This window comes from Lactuca saligna, chromosome 5 (genome assembly GCF_052625555.1).
Source record: "Lactuca saligna cultivar CGN05327 chromosome 5, ASM5262555v1, whole genome shotgun sequence".
In the NCBI taxonomy this organism is placed as follows: Eukaryota; Viridiplantae; Streptophyta; class Magnoliopsida; order Asterales; family Asteraceae; genus Lactuca; species Lactuca saligna.
Window position 1 is genome coordinate 35,730,520 of NC_136421.1, and position 6,484 is coordinate 35,737,003.

A 6,484-nucleotide genomic window follows, 5' to 3' on the forward strand; every position below is an offset into this window, starting at 1 on the left:
AGAGAGTTGGGTGTCAAAGTCTTGTGAAAGTTGGATGTTCAATCACTTTCTTGGTAACATAGTGAGTCCCTTTGGGACTACTGTGAGATAGACTATGGCATGACCCTTAATGATCTTATCTATTTGCTTGGTGTTGTGGAATCAGCAATGATTTGGAACACTAGTAAAGAAAATTTTATTAGAAGATCAACTTCCCAAAAAAATGGACATTGACAATGGTAGCATTAGATATCTAGAAAAGGATTTCTCTTCCCAATGGAAAGGGATCGGCCATAGTCAACTCGGTTGACCAAATGGTAAAGAGAAAGGCTAAGTCTGAGATAGTCTCATGTGCCATTACCAAAGGGTCCATATGTTTTAATTGCCAAAGGAAGGGACACTGATTGCGAAGCTGCCATATTTACCTGAAAGATCATAAGGTTGATCAAGTCAAGAAGTTTGACTCTACTTCAGTTAAAGTCCACTGTCTAACTCTATTAAGTTTCTATTTGGAGATTCTTATCACATAATGTGAATGGTTCACATGTTGATATTTTTAAGAATCAAAGAAAATATAGGAAGCTTAAAGGAAGTATATGCTGATTCTGATTGCGAAGATGGGTTTCGATCGCATGGTTCGGTGATCAGAATTTTGAGTTATTGCTTAAGAGTTATGATATATTACTTAGGAATAGATAACAACAAGGTTTACATATGGATTGTAAGGATAAGTTTTTCCGCAAAGTTTTTTAAAATAAAAAAAAGCTTTTAATTTTATTTATTTTAAAAATATCCTTACAATTGCATTTGTGAAAAATGTTGATTATATGTTTCCAGTAATAGCAATATTGGAAAGTGGATTTGATTCTTTCATTTGTGGTAGTGTCTGAATTTACCAAATGAGGAAAGGTTCTTATCACCCAAGTTTCAATTGGACCGAAACTTGGAATCATACAAGCTGTATTGTATGATGGATGAGAATTTTCATCTTTGGAAAATTAAGACTAATTCCTTATGTGAGCAAGGATAGGTCTAAAGGGATCGAGTACACATGCTGGTGCACTGGTCAAGGGCACCACAAAGATTGATAAGACTATTCGTCATGATTTACTAAAGCTTAGTAAATATGGTTATACTTACAAGTTTAAGTATAATTCTGAAGCATTGAAAAGTTTTCAATGTGTGACAGAACAAATGGGAAAGAATCAAATTAGGCAGAAAGATAAAAGTTTCTCAAATCTGAAAAGATGGGAGAGTACTTTAGTATTGTGTTTTATGATCATCTTAGTGATTAAGATACCATATCACAATTGATTCTCTAAGGACATCTTAGTGCATTCTTATGGCTAAGAAGAGGAGTCATGAATTCTTGGATTGGTTAAAACCAAGAAGATGAATCATACTTCATTCCAAAACAATTCTTAGAGTAATACTCCAAGATTATAACCTTGAGTGACATGAAGTAAGGTTTAAAACACTTATCAAATGTAGTGTAAAATGTTTTCTACTCCTGTACATTTGAAATTGGTAAGTTGTGATGTCTTGGATAAGACAAAGACCAACAAGACCAATTATGTAAAGTGTTTATCTTAACAAGAATCCGCACTATCCCTTGAATATTTGTTTTGTCTATGAATGGTTCTTGACTGGGGAAACTTATATGTCAAGGGGACAGTGGGAGCCTTAAAAATTCTGAAAGAGTTTCAAGATTTAATTAAGAGTAAAACCTATATTTTATCACTAGCACACGGCTTAAGGTTTGCAACCTATCGTGTTGACATAACTCTTCTTTCTGTGTCTGTTCCTATTAAGTTGACTATGCATATGAGTTCTGTTAGTTCTAAACTGTGTGCATAACATCTTGGAAGAATTGGTGGGCCTTGTGCTACCAGGTGACAAGAAATTAAGATTGAACAAGTTCAATCCATGTAAGGCTGAATTTGTCACTAACCTTGTCTTGTGATTATGTTTTTGACAAATTCACATGGATAGGAACTCATACACCATAAAATCTAAGTGTCATAAGGTTTCTCTCCAATTCATGAAAATGATGGTGAGGAAACGCTTTCACTAAGTAGAATTTAAGTAGATAGCAATTGTGATATTTGCATTTTCAAAAGTAGTTAGTGGAGCGTGTGTGGTTAACCGGCACACTAACTCGGACTTGTGAGAAATAGCAAATGTCTAAGCAATTGAGACTATGATTACAGCATCCCTTTTCATAGTTCTGGAAATTGTTTAGACACACAAATGAGCTATCTAAGAAAAGGTGTATGAATCAAAATTTCAGAAGTCCAGTTGATTTCTGCAAACATGTCAAAGCTAATAGGAGCATAAGTGTTATGCTAATAATCATCATGTTAGTGGGAGCGTGATAATTATGATTATTATTATTGCAAGCTAGCAATGTTAATTATAGAAAACAAAAGTTTCAATTCGTGAAGTTGCAGGTGTTGAAAAACTGTTTTGCTATAATTAAGGGAAAGGAAATTATACTTCAACTTAATTCTAAAAGGTTAGATTGAGATGTTAATCATCTTTAGTCACGGATATATATATATATATATATATATATATATATATATATATATATATATATATATATATATATATATATATACTAGTGGTGTACCCGCGCGATGCGGCGATGGCAGCTAGTTCCTTTCGGGAGATTGTTTCGACACGACAATTAGTTTCTTCTTTGTGGCAGATAGTTATTTTAGTTTTTCGGCAAGCTGCTTTGCACCAAATAGTATCTTTCCACATATAGTTTCTAGCTGGAGGCATAGCTTTGCAGATGGGGTATTCATAATTCATTCAAATTAGTAAATCTATGCCTAGATTTAAGTAGTTTAATACGTAATAAATTAAATGGATATTAATACAAACTAAAGCATAAGTCAAATTAGTTGTAAAAGAGAGGATTTATATAGATGATCGTGAGAGAGTTTGACCATCTTTACAACTTCATATTTTGATATATAGATAGTTTATTAAAATGATAGCAAACATCTTTTATTTCTGTATTGTTGTAATTTCATTTTTCCTTCTCTTTAGCTCAGTCAATCTTTACTATGTTGGGTGACTTTACTATGTTAGGTGGATCATAAGACAAAAAAAAAACGTAAACTAACAATTACACAAATTGATTTCAAACAATTTGTTAAAATAAATAAAAGAAATTAATAAATATAAAAAAGCGACAATTTCTTAGATAAAAGATAGCAACAATCAAAGTAGCTTGGAGAAAAGTTATTTTTTTAATACTGCTTGATTGAAAAAAACAAATTAAAGACAAAATTTTCATATATCCAAGTTATTATCAAACTAAAATATGAAATTTTGGAGTTCAAATCGGATATCAAATTCCTATCCGAAATTATAAGTAAATACTTTAATAAATATGATAGAATGGTAAATTCTACTTGAAACTACTCGACTCATGCGCATAAAACTCAAATAATTGGAGTTCTGAGAAACTTATACAAATAGAAGCAGCCAGATCTGATTTCTAAGACAATACATTAAATATCTTTAAATTTTGAATAGAAATGGTAACCAAGGAAAATATATAAAGAGATGAAGTCTTTATTCTAAATATCATATATACAACCACCAAGGAATTAAAAAAGAAGTCGTACTTTAAAATGTTAACTTACAAACCTTAAATTTAACCTATATTATAGAACATGTAACTTTAAAATGCTAACTTAATCTTCTTCTTGTTCTCTTTCAAGGGTCAAGCCTTGTATTTTCCTGCAATAAAAACATTCACATTATTCCTACAGTAGATCCTGCTCGTTTCTGATCCTCAAATAGTTCTTCTTTTCACATCGTAAATCCCAAAAAAAAAAAAAAAAAAAAAAAAAACCGCCTTTTATTGATGAAATATTAGTCCCATAAATAAATAACTGTCATAAACCAACTTTCCTGCCCAAGAACAACTCAATAAGATTACATGAAATAAGCAGCAAACAGAGACATAAAGCTCCAAAAAACAGGTGTGCCAAAAAACAATGGGGCAACACTTACCAATCAATGGAAGGGTTGACCTTTTGCATAAAAACCTTAGGTTTGTACACCTAAAAAAAGCCTTCATTGAATTGAAATAAAGCAAAATAAACAGTAATACCACCAGCAAACCCCTTTAAAGGAAAAAAGGGTCAAACCAGTACAATGTATGTCATTGGCTTAAGTATACAAGCTTTAACCATGTGATATTGTAGTCGATTAGTCTACAAGTTAGGTTTAATACATAGAGCCATTACAGCGCAACTAAAAAAAGCATTACACTTCTAACTTATGAGGGTGACACGATAATAGCAATGAACTTCCAAGGATGAACCAAAAACAACAATGCACAATCAAGTGAAAAGAAGCAAAAGCAGTGTACACTCAAAGGCAAACCAGCATAGGCAATGAACTCTCTATTGAATGAGAGATAACAACTTTAGCCACAAAACAACACCAATTTGAACCATCCATAAGACAATAAACCTGCAGGGGCAAAATAGTCCAAATTCAGATGAAAGGTGACACACATCAACAACTCAAGAAAAAATACAGGAGCAAATAAATAAATCTAAACCAAAAATGTATTTAAATCATCCGAAATGTGAATCGCATAGTAAAAAGATAACACACAAGCATAAAATCGATTAATAAATCACAGAGTAAAAAAGAAAACATAAATCCAAGATTTCAGGCGCTCTTTTTAATTTTAATGCGCCAAATTTCACTTACATATTTGAAATAGGTCTTGAATACATATAGGTTTGATATCATAGACCCCATAGAGAAGAGAAACATCGATGTCTTTGGTTCGCTCTTACTCATTCCATACTCATTTGCATCCGTTTGATTTTGATTTATACACCATTTTTCAGTCATGAATCCCTCTCCTACTGTTTGTGACCAAAGATCGAAGCATTATTCTTCTTATACAGAAGGAAATTTCAAAAAAAAAAAAAAAAAATCTGAAATGACAGATGAAGGTTTAACCTGGATGGAATCTATCAACATATGTGTGAAGCGTTAGAATTTTCTGCAAGAGTGCCAAAAACTGCAAGATTCAAAAACAAAAATTAGATCTGAAAGTTTACATTTACGATTTCAGCTCAAAACAAACCACCCCATGAACCAAGAGACCATATCCAACATTAATATTTTAGCCATTAAAGTTTATATAAGGAGGAGAGAAAGAAAGGGAGAAAATGAGACAAAAATATGAAGAAAGGTTATCAAAACTTAACCCGGTGGTTGGATCCAACTTTCCTCGCAAGCTTCTTACAAACTCCATGTTTTTGTGCATTCCAAACCCCTCTCTGCAAATATGAGTGTGTTTGCCTTTTGTTTCTGCAAAAGAGAGAGAGCGAGAGATTGATAGAGATCTATGACCACTAAAAAAATCAAATAGTCACATGCGTGTTTATAGTTTGCAGAACACTAACCGTGAAAATTGTCAATCTAGGTACTTCCATTTGTAAGTGATATATTCTGATCTCAATCCACCAGAATTGCAGCGACAATAGGTCAGGATGCCGTTAACCAAATAATTTGGATATGTCGGTCTTCGGGTGAAAAAAATATCCACAACTGTGGTGAAGAAAATCGGTTATGTCATCGCGTTAGGATTTTCAGAAATGAGCATGTTGAATTCAAATTTTGAATCGAGATTTAGCGAGGAAGAAGAAGAGAGCGGCGCTTTTAGGTCTGAGAAAGAGGGAGGGCATGTAAACAAAAAAAAGGTCCATATGTGTTTCTTTATGCTTAATCTTTTGTACATTGAGCTTAAATTGTATATTTTATATTTCATTTTGATTGGTCAGTTTTGGATCACATGGATTTCCATCTTGGCCATTGGAATAAGAATGGAGGGTCAAGATTTCACCCCCTTGATTTTTAAGGCATTAGGCTTAGTTTGTTGTACATCATGACATTAAATATATATACTTTATAAAATGGTGTGTGTATATATATATATATATATATATATATATATATATATATATATATTTTATATTTGAATGGTTCAACTTAAGGGAATTCTATATATATTGCGTTATCAAAATTCGATTATGATTACGACATCCCTCTTCATAGTTAAATTTTGAAAACATGGCAAATAAAAATATTGTAGCAAAAGACCGGTCTAGTATCATGTCTTTATGTGAGACATCATGAATCGTGTCCCATATGCTTCGGATATAGGATCGATTTCATGTGCTATAATATTCATCCTTTCTAAATTTTCCAAATGCTCAGGGCATTTAGAAGGGAAAAGTCTAGAACTAGATATGACTAAAGTGATTAAGCAATTGTCGAGGACAATCTGAGGTTTTCCAAAGATTGGTTGCTCAGGGACATTTGGAAGTATAGTGTTAATTTTGGCAGGACCATATTGACATTTTCTGAAAAGAGGCAACTTTTGTTCAGAAGTGATAGTAAAAATGGGACTATGGAAATGTCTCCATAGGTGGAAGTTATTCAATCTGTGTAAGATTAG

General features: G+C 32.5%; 1 long non-coding RNA gene across 1 annotated transcript; it reads right to left on the minus strand.

The window, feature by feature from the left end:
- Positions 1–3,640: 3,640 nt before the first annotated feature.
- On the minus strand, positions 3,641–5,728 carry LOC144998526 (uncharacterized). Its single transcript, XR_013660357.1, has 6 exons — positions 5,430–5,728; positions 5,232–5,334; positions 4,981–5,041; positions 4,723–4,883; positions 4,149–4,214; positions 3,641–3,724 (listed from the first exon to the last, which is right to left on the minus strand). It is a non-coding gene; the product is annotated as an uncharacterized LOC144998526 (long non-coding RNA).
- Between the last annotated feature and the right edge of the window lie 756 nt (positions 5,729–6,484).